Source organism: Cygnus olor, chromosome 1 (genome assembly GCF_009769625.2).
Source record: "Cygnus olor isolate bCygOlo1 chromosome 1, bCygOlo1.pri.v2, whole genome shotgun sequence".
In the NCBI taxonomy this organism is placed as follows: Eukaryota; Metazoa; Chordata; class Aves; order Anseriformes; family Anatidae; genus Cygnus; species Cygnus olor.
In genome coordinates, this window is record NC_049169.1 from 14,974,170 (window position 1) to 14,989,736 (window position 15,567).

The following is a 15,567-nucleotide window of genomic DNA, read 5'->3' on the forward strand; positions in this document are numbered from 1 at the left end:
TTGAAATGTATGCTATCAATGGCATAAAATTATTAAATGATGGATCAGTCTAGTGTTACTTACTCAATGTAATTCCAACATAAGAAATATGTTGCTCTAGAACATGGTTCTCACACATTGTAGACCTCACAGCTTTATAATATCGGTCACGCTGTGTTTCCTGAGCCACTCGATTTAAAGTACTGAGACTGTTAAATCAAATGTGGATTTCACTTCCTTGTCTCAAAGCAGACAATTTTTAAAGTCTATGAAGAATTATTTAATAACCTTATTACTTAAATGTTATTTCTTGATGCCAAGTGTTAGTGAACATGTCAGTTTAAGAATTCTTTTCATGATTTTTTTTGTGCTTCCCCTTTACCAGATTTGCACTGTGCCAGATTATCTGACTGCACAAATTCAGCCCAGAACAGTGTGAGCACACAATTGATTTTTTTTGTTGAACTTGCCACCGGATACAATGCGATGTTTATATTGGATTTATGTTTTATGCTGGCCTAGGGAGGACACGCTACGTGATCCAGCATAAAGCCCATGGAGAGAAAGTTACCCTTCAGACCGCTTGGAATGAAATAAGTGAGGGAATCCACACTGGCTCAGCTCTTTATGTGACACGGTCGTGGTGTCATTAAATGGATACTTAGAGCAGCTTTACTCTGTCACTGAACCACGTCTTAGGCAGACACCCTCTTCGTCGTTCTCTTTGTCCACACGAATCCTGCCGCTCTCACTGCCACCGTGTTTGTTTTAGCAGAAGGTGGTAGGAACCCATCCTGTTTCAGGTTGTCCCTGGCACTTCCACGGGAATGAGGAGTGTGAGCTTCAAACGCCTAGGTAGAAAAGGGTCTTGATCTCCCTGTTTCAGTGAATGTGTTGTAAGCACTCAATTAGTATGTAGATGTCGGTTGTTAGCCTAACACCTCCTTTTGAATTTCTCTTTTGTGCTCGGAGTTAGGCATGGGCTTCAAAAGCCTGGAAGGCTTATCTCCACACCCTCCAGCTCCTCCTGCTAAGGGACCTCCACCCCCGCGGCGAGATGTCAAAAGGAGTTGGGTGCCTCTGGAGTGCAGCACTGCCAGCATGCATACAGACCTGAGCCAGAGCCAGGATACCCGGCTGAAAGGGAGGCGCCCCCTCGCTCCGGGAATGTTTCCTCAATTAAGATCCTTCCCCGGCTTAAAGCCTGCCAGAAGTGTGCCCATGTTATTTTTAGTTGTACCATTTTCTACTCATTACACTTCTAGTTCAAAAAGCCCGAGTTGTGATTTGTATCCATTTCCCACAATATTCTAATAATTTGCAGTTCGCTAACACTTGGTTGACACCATTCCTTGTAACCTATTTAAAAATATTGTGAATTCACCTCAGCACAAAATAAGTATCTAAACTGGATGTTTGGAATACATTAATTATTTTGACTAATTTCGAGAATATTGATATAAAATTTGGAACCTTAAAGACTACCTTGAGAACAGGTAGATCTAAAAAGATTGTACATTTTAAAATGAAAGAAAAGATATTCTGTAGCTGTAGATAATCTTCATTTCAATACAGATATAGTGACTGATGCTAGCTGAGGTCTTGTCTCTCTACATGATCTGAATTATTGTAAAGTCTCGAAAAAACACTGATATTCAGGGCAGGCTCATCCTCAGCGAACCTCAATGGCTCCAGGTGGATGACTGGCTCATTTACAAGTAATTGAAAATGGTCTTTCAGAAATGCAGTAAATTACTTAAGAAACAAAGACCAAGGTCTTTAATCTCAGATCTGTAAAGATGGATTGAACACAGTGTAACAGAGAAATATTACATTTAGTCTAAACATTACATATTACATGCATTAGAATTATTTTTCCTTTCATATTCCTTGAGTTCTCCTGTCCTTTTCTAGCTTCTTCCTGATCCAAATTCTTCCGGATTGTCCCTCCCAGACTGAAAGCTGAATCACTGAAATTCCTGCTCATTTGCTTCCTGCCAAAACAAGCCAGCATTTCCAAAAGCAGCGCTTCCTTCCAGTGACTAATACATTACAACACAAGTTTGCTTTGCTTGGTGTGTGACTTGTTTAGTCCCACAATGGTTATAGAATCGAACAATTTACTTACAGAATGATTATGATAATATGCAGCTCTTGATATGTACAGGTCATGTACACAGTAAGAGCAAAGGAAAAATAAACCAGGAAAGAAACAATAGAGAAAACTGAAAAGCTGAGACTGTAAGACTACTGTAAAAGTTGTCAATCATGAAGAATTGAATCACTGCTGATCTTGCCAAGTACAATCTGTATTTGTATGAAATTTGGGAAAAAAAAATAAACATTCTATCTCAACAAAGTAGAGAGCTACACAATGGCCTTCCCCACTGGCAGGAATTTCCTAGCAGAAAGCTCTTCTGCTAGGAGAGGTTGGAACACAGGCAGATGGAGAGTTGGCCAATGATAGAAAAGTGGAAGGATTAGAAAGGGATTAGAAAATAAGCAGAGAAATACGAATAGATTGCAGGGGCAGAACTGGCTCACCTGGTGGTGAACTAAATTGGATACATTTTAAATTGCTAAACTGTCTGTTGTAAGCTAGTTCTCAGGGTGGATTTGGGCATTTCATTCATTTATCTCACTGATTTTATGACTACTTTAGATAGTTAATCTCTAGCAGTCCTGACTATAGTGAAATTAACTCTGCCATGGGTGTAAATATGCTTTCAGTCAAGACTGATTGTTTCCTTTGGCCAACCTCTTCTTTAAATTAACTTCCATCAGTTATGTGATGCTTACAGTAGAAGCGGAGAGATCTGTGTCAAAAAGAAATTGGTTATTGCCGAACCAGTTCAGCTCCTGTGCAGCCTTCTCCAATCCCTCCCCATGGACTATCTTCTAGTACATTAGCTTTCCTTACCAGTTCGTATTTTTCTTCACATCCCTAGCTATTTCCACTTTCAATAACATCTCCATGTTCTGATCCAGAGATGCACCATTCAGTTATGGCCAGGAAAAAGGCAATATTTTCAGCATGGCATGTGCTTGGGTTGATATTAAAGATGAATGAACCTAGAAAAGCTAGGTAAAAGAGTTTTCACTGGGAAGTTGTTTGGATATACAGCTCCTAGTATAGACAAAAACTACTTGGCACATCCATGTTTGACTTCCAACTCTACCTTACTCATTATTGCTTTTCAGCTGAGTTCTCTCAGACTCTGGCAAGCATAGTGCAGGATTCCATTAGTATAGCTCATTGGCACCAACAGAACTACTCTGAAAATCCTGAGGTCTGCAGGAAGAGAATATATTTTTTGAAATTTTCAAAATATCTTCAGGACAAAAACCTTCTTTTCTGCCAAGCTTAGTTGACATCAAAATATACTCCACCATACCTAACAGTTTCTAAATCCAAAACGCAGAACTCTAGTAGACAACAAATGGTGTCAGGGAGCAGCAATGGCGGGCTGGTCCACAAGGGAATGTGAGCCAGGAGCTGAGGGTGACAGGAGCAGCACCTCACCAACAAGGCATCAGGAAGTTGAGTCAGTGAGTCCAGACCAGAAACAAGTCTGGAGACAATGATGAGAGTCTTCCTTAGGCCGTTTGATCACCTGGGAAAGTCTGGCTTGATGAGGTCTGAGGGGAAGACTGGAAGTCAAGTCAGTGGGTCCAGGTCAGAACTGAGGAGATATGAGACCAAGTGCAGATATAGCTGCTGCACAGCTGCAATGTAGCTCACGCAGGGCCAGGCAAAAGAGCATCAAGTCAAAAGTGGCTCCCAGGGGAAGGAGGGGAAGGCCCACTCTTTTAATTTCCTTCACAACAGCTCTTATCAGTGAAGAAGCAGAGCCTGACTCAGCCAGATAAACTCTTAGGAGCTGGGGGAGGCACTGAGGGCTCTGACAAATGACTTACATTGGGATAGAATGGAGGTCCGTCTGTGGTAGTGGTGAGCTGTAGAAAATAACTGGTTTCACCCACTTCTTTTTGTTCTGTAGGCCAGGCACACTTGCGGACCAAGAGTCCTGCTCCTAGCTGTCTTGCTGTTTTCTTCTCCCCTAACAAAAAAAGAGAGGTAGAAACACAGCGAAGAACAAGTGGCTGCAGCTCCCAGTGTCAACACCACCAGTGTCAACAGTGAGGGAATCGCTACCGTTGACACCACCACCTTCTGAAGTTTCATCTCCCATTATGTTTGGGAAGAGCCAAGCACTCTGTGGTATCGCTGCACCCAGCACCTTAGTACAGCATAACCCACAAATGGTCACCCGAAGAATTGGCTCCCACCATTCCCAAATTTTCCTCTGTGGCCCCAAGGGGCTGTCTTATTTTTTTATGTGTATCACCACCCTTCTGAGCTGATGCTTCTCCCTCCCATCCATCTATTGCCTCCTTTTTCTTCTCACAAGCAAAAACCATTCACCTTTCATTTCCTCCCTCTAGAATGTGGTTTCTTTTGCGCACGTCCCTCTTTCTCTCAATTTGTTTTTATTTCCTTTGTCTTTTTTTTTTCTTTCTTTTTTTTTTCTCCACCTGTCACCAATCCCTGTGATTCCTTTCCAATTTTCTGTAGACAAAGGGTGAGATGCATTATATCGAGCGCAGCTCTTGGCTCCTGCTGCTTGACACTGCAGACAGTCATGGTCCGGCCGTTCTGAGTACTTCATGGTGGTGTTGGTGTAGATTCAGCAGTGGTAACAGAAGTGGATGCTGGTGCAGAGAGGATCCTCTAATCTCAGTGGTGGAAAATAGCAGCCAGGAGCTGGGCTAGCATCCACGTTAGGTGGAGTGCTGCTGCTCTGAAGCAACCAAGAGGCCACAGAGAAACAAAAGCAAACCTGCCAGAGGCAAGACCACAGAAGCTAAGCTCACCCCAGCATCCTGCCTCTAGCACAGGGCTCCCCCGTCTTTACCCTCACCTCTAACCACAAACTATTTTCAGTTTGGGAATTCCTGAAACCTCTGGTGAAGTTCTTGGCCGTGAGTGTGCTCAGGCTTCCTGTAACCCACACAAATTTTTAGCATTTACAACATCATCTGGCCAGGAGCTCTGGGGGTCTGCTATGCAACAAACACATTCTGGAAACCAGCAGGTGGGGTTTAAATTACTCTGGAAAGAATTGCAAGAAGGAGAACATAAAGAGTTTTAAGGAGACGTGCTGAAAGGCTAAGAACAACAGTCCAGAAGGACCTAATTTCATGAAGAAATTGATGCATTATTAGTGCCACAAACTCAAGGCCTGGATGTATCCGGTGCACAGTGCAGGGCCACAGGCATTATAGAAAGGAGGAGATAAAGAGTGAAACTAGATATGTTGCAGTGGGTTAACCAGAAACCTGTGATTCAATCATTCCACGTAGGAAGGAATAGTTGTAGCTGCTCTTGGCAAAAACATTCCCCCAAGCTCCACAGACATTGTACAAAAGCTATGATACCTCTAAAAGTCTTCAGTCTTCCTTACACTGCAGTTGCAACAGCTTGGAAATCACCATTGGCAGTAATTTCCGCTAGGCAGCAATATACACTGCTATCATCGCTTTGCTAAGTATGTATTTGCAAAGCATGCAAGCAAAGTTCCTGAAATAAGATTAATCATAGCCAGCCAGTGAGGAGCAAACCCTTTGTGTGCCTTTGTGTGAATTCTTTGGCTTTGGTGTAGCACTGGACTGTGGGCTGAGAGTGCCTCTTCTCTAGAATCTACTGTCACAAGTCTTTGGATGAGACTTAGCAAGCTGTGGATCCATCCTCCTCCTCTCTCCAAGGACCAAATAAGTCCTGGTGATACATTATTTAAGAAAATAAGCATTATTAGTAAAAGAAAAGAGAATAAAGTAAAGGGCAATATAAAATATCAGTTTGTGACTATAAATGATGCACTCCTTTGAACACTATACAGTCCTTATCAATAGCTTTGGTATAGCAGAACTAGGAAAGTTGTGAGGAAGAAATGTGATGGGGTGAAGAAGCAACAGGGTGGTTTCTGTGCAAGAAATGAGTGCTTGGACTTTTTGCCTATGAAAAATAGGTTCATGGCAGAAATATGAAATGTGCATGGGAAAGACAAATGGGAAATGGTTATGCACTGTTGCTCATAATTCGAGACCTAGAAGGCATAAAATCAAATTCTCAGGTGGCAAACAAAAGGGACAGTTTGCTATGCAGTGCACAGTTAAACTGTAGAATTGACAGCAAGATGCCATGGGTTTCAAAAGCTGACATGATTCAAAGTACAATTAGACAAATTCCTGGCTGAAAATAATCTACCAAGCACTATATTAAATGAAGCCATACCACAGGATCTTGGTTTGGATGTGCTAGTGAGAAGCCTGGTTGTGTCCCCAGGATCATGCCTAGAGAACAGCCTGGAGATGCCAGTCCTCCTCCAGGTACATACGTGGTAGTTGGTCTACTGATGATGATGAAGATAATAATTAACACTACAGAGACTGTAGTTCTGAAGGATACTGCAATAGCATGGACCTAATTTGAGGATGGGAAGCATGGCAGATACAGGGGCCCAAGTTTCCCTTACAGCATGTGAAAACTAAGCCAGGGAAAAGCCCATAAGGAAACTTGTGATTTTTGTTCACAAGCTTTGCACTTAATTTTAAAAGGAATAAATGCTGGTAAAAGGCATCTCTCATGATTGCTGTAATCATAAGCAGACCTCAAAGACTACAATTATAAGAAATAAAAAAGAAAAAAAAAAAAAGAATAAAAGGAAATTCTCACCATAACCAATTTTAACTGGAAATATGTTAATACAAGGCAGTAGCTACCAGACAAAGAAGTTTAACAAGAAGAAACAGAAGCACAAGAAACACAGAAGGCTGATAAAAATATCTTCTGGACTTGTCCTAATACAGAAACTGAAGGGACGTAACTGCATACTTAGTTTAGGCATCTGACACTGATGCTAAAATGCCCATGGAAAATGCCTAACTATTCAATTAAAGAAAAAAAAAAAGTGGCCTTCCAGTTCCAGTTGCTTTGAATGTATGCATTTAAAACAGTCTAAAGTAGGTGGTGTGCATGCCCCAGGATGGCACTTCTCTTTTTCTAGGCACTGACATACAATGCACTCCTCCATTGTCCAAGCATTAGATGTACTGAGGTGACACAAGAGAATTCTTCTGGATCCACTGCAAGCAGAAAAAAGAAGTCCAGAAATGATACAGTGAGCACCCTTTGCCCAAGATAAATGGACATCAAGATCACTATGAAGCAAAGGGAGAACAGGACAGATACTGCTGCCACTTTCCCAAAGACTTTTGACAGAATGGGGGCCAAGCAGTGCTGGTGCTGTACAGACACTTGCTCTGGATACTTGTGGGAAACACTCCCTCTTGCCCCTGTTGTACCAGCAACCTCCATTCCTTGCCTGCGCTGTTACTTGCTGTGGTCAGCATGGCCACAGGAAAATCCTGGAACTGGGCATCCTGTGAGCCAGGACAGGCAGGAGTGTCCTGGGTTTTGTACAGCAAACCTCCCTCCACTCAGCGTTGCTCCAAAACTAAGGCCATCCTTCAGGTGCTGTGCTTCAGTTAATGCCAAGTTGTTGCAATCCAGTTTTGAATTCAGCATACGCATCTGTAGCTAGCTGTTTGCAGCTGGCTGGCTGCCTGCCTGCCTACAAAGATTCCAGTAATATCAAGGTTATTTTATTAACACTGAGTTTGTTAAAGAGTGGATTTGGTTGCGTGATACATTGCTGAATGAGCTTGCAAAAGACGCAAGACAGTGAAACGAAGCCATAAAATAGCAAACTATTTTCAAGTTCCATAAAATGATCATCAGACAAACAACACAGCTGACTGAGAATGAATAGGAATATGCCCTGCTTCACTGCACGGCACTGCGTTCCTCCCCTGCAGTCTAAAATGTCCTCACCTGACTTCTTACCAGTCGTCACTGCATGGCTATGAGCACGAGACCTTCCCTGCTGTGTCACCATCTCTGCCCAGCCCAAATGAGTCATTTGCCTTCTAGCTGCCTGTTATACATCACTAATGCTGTAACCTCACCTCTGTGCATGAATTTCCTCCTTCTTCTCTTAGGTCTTTGGAGGTCACTGCATGCAGCAGCAATACAAATGACATTGGTTTCACCAGTTTTGTGGGCAGAACCATCCTGCCTTAGGCCCATCCATACCCTCTCCTGTCACTGCAGAATGGCAGAGCATGGCAAAACTCATTCCCACACACCAGGCAGCTCCTCTGCCTCTGCTGCCCTGTGACTGGCAGGAATGGAGGTTGGAACACATGAAGACTCCATATGGAGGGTCTTTGGCTGAACATGTCAGCAAGCTACACCCACTCCAAGCAAACCAAGTCACAGGGCACATATTTTCTGTTTCTAGATGAAAACAACCAGCATCCCTCCTCTCCTCTCTCTTCCTTTTCTCTAGGAAAACAAAATAAACAAACAATAACAAACTAACAAACCAACAACAATAAAACAACTTTTACAGTAGGATTGTCTCCAGCCTAAGACCACAAAGTGAGTGCCCCTCCCAGCAGTCCCTTGCACTGAGACTCCCGGGGACTTCCAGCGCTCCCTGTTGGAAACAAGCTGTCTTGCCCTCACTAGAGCTGGCAATTGTTTTTTTGTTGGTAGTTTTTTTTTTTCCTAATCGGTGAAAGACTGAGGCCACCTGCCACTTAGCAAACATGGTCCCTCGCCTATGGCCAGAGAGGCTGAGGACAGCGAGGCAGGGAGGGGAGTGCCATCGCCAGCTCCCAAAGGGCAATTCATGCTTCTCCCCACCCGTACTGACTTCCTGGGAAACTTTTAAATCCAAGGTGGCTTTTTTGAGTTACGGGATTATTCTAAATTTAATTACAATTTATTAATGGAAGTCTAGGGTTTTTAATTTCAACTTCAAGCTAAAGGTTTCCTAAAACATTCCATTCACCCGAGAAAAGCCATGTTTTGAAACCAAACGACATCGCTGACCGCATACCATTCAACTTCATACTGTTCTCCGGGAATGGTGACTTTTCCTTTTTAAATATCAATTTTCATAAGTCACCCTGCAGTTCTATTGGTATGCTTTTTTTTTTCTCTTTTTTTTTTTGAATCAAGTATAATTCGATCCCTTCTCACATTACTGGGGGAATATTTATGTTCATAATCATGTGACTTCTTTTACTAAAGTTGACAGTATTTTCTCTATCTCTTTTGCTGATATCTTGACCAGGATCTTTGTATCTGAATTTAATAATAACCTTGTCCTGTACTCTGCTTTCCTGCATCAGGGATAACTGTCAGCTTACGAGTTTGAGCAGAAGCTGGCTCATTGTCTATCCATCCACCCCCAATCAGATCTGCTGGTGCTGTGAAGGTGCAGAGTTTTACCATCCTCTCCTTATTCTGGCAGATAATATTCAGTATTCAGTCTAATAACTGGGATGTCAGTAGCTTTCATTTAAGAGTGTTCAAAGGTCTCCACCTGAGAAGCTGTGGAGAGAAGGAGGCTGCAGAAAGGCAGAGGGTTTGAGGAAAAGGGTGAGTCAGGGGTGGAAGTCAGATTTTAACACCTTTGAGTTGATCCCATGCATCACACATGGCAGGTTCTGTATTTCTAATACCACTCACACAGCTGCTTGGGGTAGTTGTCTGATTTAGAAAGCAGGAGAAATAAAGTATGTAAGTTCCTCAAATCCAGACAATTTACACCTGAGACAAGGGAGATAATGGAGTTGATGGAAAACAAGAACAAAGCAGAGGCAGCATTCATGCAAGGTACACACTTAAGGTAGGGAAACATTCTGCAGAAAATCGAGTAGGGGAGTTTCATGTTGCGGGGAGATGACAGCAGCCAGAAGGCCTGACACAGCACCAGCACCAGCAGCCACCGTGTCACATTCCTCAGTGCTGGTTTCAGACTGGCCTCTTATGTGAGGGACCTATATAATAGCAGCCTTAAGATGTCAGCAGTCTCGCTGGTCTGTGTGGAGTCCCTGGACAGGTGAGCTCTGCCAGCAACCCCCAAAAACCCCTGAAAGAGGCAAGCTGGGAATCAAAGAATCATAGAATGGGTTGGGTTGGACAGGACCTTAAAGATCACCTAGTCCACCTCTCCTGCCATGGGCAGGGACACCTCCCACCAGACCAGGCTGCCCAAAGCCCCATCCAGCCTGGCCCTGAACAACTCCAGGAATGGGGCATCCACAGCTTCTCTGGGCAGCCTGTGCCAGGGCCTCACCACCCTCAGAGTGAAGAATTTCTTCCTTATATCTAATCTAAATCTCCCCTTTTTTAGTTTAAAGCCGTTACCCTCTGTCCTATCAGTACATGCCCTTGTAAAAAGTCTCAAAGTCTCTCTCCATTCTTCTGATAAGTTCCCTTTAAGTATTGAAAGGCCACAACATGATCTCCTTGGAGTCTTCTCCAGGCTGAATAACCCCAGCTCTCTTCAGCCTGGCTTTGTAGGAGAGGTGCTCCAACCCTCTGATCATCTGTGAGAGTTGTGGTCCACATCTGACCTCCTCAGCATGAGCTGTGGGCTCAGCTCCAGCAGTGCCTCGGCTCAAAACGTGGTGGGCAGCCGACAGTACCTCTGGCACTAAGCACTCGCCCTGGGCATGTTCCCTTGTCTGAACAAGAGAGAAGTCACTCTTGTGCCCGTTCTGCTCCTGTCAACTGTGTCCAGAACCGCTCTAGGTGCTTACGTGACTACATGGTGACTTGGTGAGATGCCAGAGCTCTGCCAATGCTCATTGCAGATGACACATGTAATTGCAGCACAGATGCGCTAAAATCGCGTTGCCAAATTTCTTCCATAACCACACGAATATTTTGCATTTCCATACCCTAAGGAACTTTAAGTCCTTCAGACATTAACGAACAAAAACTACAGGACACCTTCAGAGACCAATATTTCTGCCCATGCCCCCAGAGAAGTGACGGTGATGGGCACGGCAAAGGAGAAGCCAAAGACCTTCCTTGGAATCGGATGGGAACTTTATGGTGGGGCTTTGAAGAAAACCCCAGCCCCACTGACGCCAAACTCTCCTCACTCTTCGCCTTCCTGTTTTATTTCTCAGGAAAACGAGCACCAAGCGGGACGAGGGCACAACAAAACCGGCACCACAGCCATGGCGCCTGCCCGGTGCTTCGCCCGCCGGCCCGGCAGGTGTCACCACAGCACAACGCTCGCCTCCCGCCCGGCCTCGTGACGCAAGAGCAGCACTGCCACGGCTGCTGATGGCGTCACACCCGCGGCTGTGACGCAAACAGGCACAGGGAGCGGGCAAATGGCGGTGGGGTGGCCTCTGGAGAACGAAGGCCCGTCAGGGGAGCGGCCTCCATTCGGGAGCAGCAGGGAAAGGCCGTCAGTGCTGTTAATTACCTGACCAAGGGCCCGCTGCGGCCATGAGCACAAGGTGCTCGCCCCACAGCCACCCTCTGAACTGCCAGGGCAGAAGGGGCACATCACGTCGTCTGACAGGATAGCAGTGCAGAAAGCCTATGTCCATTGGAGTCCCAGGGAGTTAATTTAATTTACCTCTGTGGCCAACAGTGCTGCTGAAATGCCTACGCTCATGACAGCTAAACAGAAACTCCTGGCCTAGGCACACTACGGACTCGTAGTCAGCATGGATAGACTCAGCGTGGATAGACGAACACCTCCAAAGTCATTACACCCTCTCCATGTACTGAATCCAGGCTCGTGTTCAATTTCCTGGCAAGTACCAGGGCCAGAAATTGCACACGTCTCCCTGAGCACATCAAACACAAGCCCTTCCCTCCCCCTGCCTGCAGGACCTGTGGCAGATATGCTTATCTCAGAAATCCAGTTTCAACATACATAATTTGTTTAAACGGGATTATCAGACTAAGATTCAAACAGCTTTTATTTCCCCCCCAATCACTAGTGGAGAGAATCCTTGCTTTTTGTATTCCTTCTTTCATGGAATTAAGGCTGGATAATGGGGTAGTGCCAAGTCCCTTTGAAATGACTGCCAACACAACACTGCCACTGTCGCACATGCACCATGTGTGCACAAAAACAGACCATTTATTTATTTATTTTTTGTGCATTCACTATGAATTACTTAAACAATGTTCTTGTTAGTTAAGGACAGCTTGTAGAGTCCAGTGGCCTTCATAACATTTTATCTGCCATAGGTTTCAGACAGGTTAGTTCATGGTACTCATCTGACAATTGGAGCAGCGGAGACATTTTGTAAGCTAAATCTGGGATTTCAGATCAACCAGCTTTTGACATGCCTTCTTTCACAGCAGATGGACACAGCCCTGAGCATCTTGTTAGATCTAAGTGGCACTCAAAGAGTTAAACAAGCTCAGCAAATCCTGTTCTTTCCTGTGCTGCTAACACAAGCATCTCGTGTATTGGGCACACCACAGGCCATGGTCTTCTGGGCTGCTTCTCCTCATTCAGATTCTCCTGGGTCCACACCCTCAATTCCTAAACTCCCATAAAAACCTTTTCAAAGGTCCCTTTCATCTCAGACACTATGACATCTATTACTTGAAACAGAGGCAAAAATAAGGATGAACCAAAGCATGGTTGCCATCTCCAGTGCTCAGCCTGTCAAGGTACAGGTCATTAGACACTTCTGGGGTTTGCTTTCTGAGGTGCTGAAAGTCTGAGAGGCCCCATCTTCTGTGCAGGCACTGACAATCAACAGATCACACAGTGCTGTGCCAGCAGACCTCCCTTCCTCAGGGCAGCTCCATCACACCGATCCCAATCCTCACCATCCTTCTTCTCAAGGATGTGCTTCCTACCACATCTGCAGTGCTATCCCAGTACCAGCAACTTCTGTGCTTAAGACCAACTCAGCTTCTGTGGCCCACCAGGGAAATAGCCTGTTCTTAAGAGATTATCAAAATATAGCCCTCAAAGTCACTCATTCATTCAGGTTCATTACAGATCCCTAATACCAATCATTCCCCCATGAAGGAAGGGCATTCCTGATGGAATGGCCTTCCCTAGATGAAAGCGTCCTCCTCCAGGCATAGCAGGGATTCACCTTCCACCCATCTACTTTCTTCTTTTTAATGGAATCCAGGAAGAGTCCAAGGACTATCTGGAGTATTTTAGATCATGAGACCAGTGAAGCAACACCCTCCTAGTCTCTTCCCATGTGTACCTCATATTTATATCCTTATTGTTGTCCACCTACCTGATGCTTTTGGGGTACTGAGGTATACTGTGGAAACACTGCAGCATCTGGTCTGTCTAGTGTTCAGTCACCCTCTTCAACAAGGGAAATTATACCATCTCAGCCAAAGCATTTTGTTATTGGAGGTACACAGGAAAAATACTGGGAAAGAGCATCAGCTTCACAGGGAAGAACAATTGCTTCCTGCTGAGATGAAATACAAGGCTCCTGTATGTCTGCCTCATTATGTGAATTTAGGAGGACTTCCTGTAGCTTCTGAAATGCTTCAAAGAGACTCTGAATGTTGTTCAGGAGATGAATATTGCGGGCTATGTCTTTTCAGTAGCTGATAGACAACCACACGAACTACCTTGAAGAGAGCCAACTCCATGCCCTTCATGTTTATAGCCACAGAGCTGCACGCTGGCAAGCTGGCATGACAAAGCCTGGAGGTACATAAATCTGAACAATGTACTTGGGATCACCGTGTCCTGCATGCTCTGGAAAGCATGTTCTGGCCACCTGCTACATTTTAAGGGCAAAAAATAAAAGACATTAAAAATTTGTATCACACACCTAACTAGCTAATACATGAGGTGGTGTGGCTGCAGCTGAGCCATGGAGCAGTCAGACAGTGCTACATTCCCCTTGTGCTTAGGGGTGCAGAAGTGCAGTTCAAAGGAGAATAGGGCACAGTTGCCTTTCCTGTGGAGCTGCGGCATAGGGAGCATGTGATGTGAAGAGCAGACTCTGACCAGCACTTTGATTACTGCCTTCCAAGATGGACCAGGACAGTCCCACCCAAACTGGGCTGAGGTACCATGTCCTCCCCCACTGAACAGCTCAGGCTTCATGCTGCAAAAAGGAAAAGACTAAAGAGGTTTCACAAAAGCTTGCTGGAGAACCCTGGCTCTCAACCGTAGGTAGGAAAGTATGGGACATGCATTTCATAGGTAATGTAATATTTGTGAGGGTAACTTGAGGAATCCTAAAATACACATGATGTCTGGCAGTATCAGCTGTTTTACTTGGGCGATGCTCCCATGTGTCTCCAGCCCTCGCAGACATACTCAGTGGAGGACTGTCTATACAGGACAGACTGCCATGTGATGAAGTATGAATATGAACCCACAGCATAACACTGCCCTCCCTTTGCATGTGAGGGTTGATCCTTCCTGTCCTACAGTTCTCCACTTTTCTTACCTTTTCATTTCTATGAAGCGCATATATAAAGTTCCAGGTCTGAATCTGGCCTTTTATTAACTTTAGTTGTGCTAGTCTGTCTGTCAAGACTTTGATTTGTCTGTAAAGAAAGAAGCTCTGTATTCCAGTGTGAGGCTAGGTATTTGTTTACCCAAGTACCTCACTGCGATGAGGTACTGTCTCCTGAATGTGAAGTGCTGTCACAGATGCAACCGCAGCACCCAAACAGGATTCCCAGCCTCCTCATAAAAGAAACAGATCTGCCCACACACACGGGACTCAGCACTTTGGAACTAAATCCTCATCTCTGGTCCAGAATAACCCAAATGTGGTGATCTTCTGGGCAGTCTGCTAAGGCCATCTGCTAAGGCTTTTGGAGAAGGTTAAGGGTATGTTTCCAGAAAAGATCAGGCTGGGAAAGAGCTTTCTTTGTCACTGATTCTGTATCCAACTAAACTGTGAGGACCAAATATATTCCTACGTGGATGTCTTTTTAGTACTTCCAAGTTTTATGACAGCAGATCAATTAGCCAGAAGGGTGCCTAGAACTCCTGTACGAAATACTTGTGTGTGTAAAGGACATGTTATTTAAATACACAGAAGGATGCAATGAGACAATTTAAAAGGAAAACATTTTACATTGCTCATTTACAACAACAGAAATACATAAATCCTCTGATAAAAGTCTCCCATCACATAACTCCTATGTAATTCTAATACATTTACCCCCTCACAGACAGAAGAATGCACCAACAAATAAGCATGGAGCAGAGCAAATTTTCAGATATTAAAAGTAATAAATATGGAGACAGTAGGATAATGGCCAGTGAGAATAGCAATGCAGTTGAGAGAGCTGACGCAGAGAAGCTTCGCACTGCAACCTATGGGCAGCCAATTAGGCTCATTATGTTTGGTGAGAGTGAGTTTCAGAGACTGAGCAAACGCCATCCGTACCTTATATTTAGGAGTACTTAACATAATGCTCTCTATTAGACTAGAAGCCTTGTTAAAGTGTGCACTCCTTTACGTTTCTATTTCCGTCCTCTTTCATTTCCTCTGCCAAGTCCCAGATGATGCAATGTTGCATCACCACCTAATACTGAGACCTCTGACAGCAGCTGCAAACTCCTTGTGAGTTTACCCACCTCTTATGAATAAACAGTGGTCCTAAAAGATCTGCTTACACACACTGTGGTGCCATGAGGAATAACATTGCTGTCTGACAAACCCACGCAGACATACAGAGAG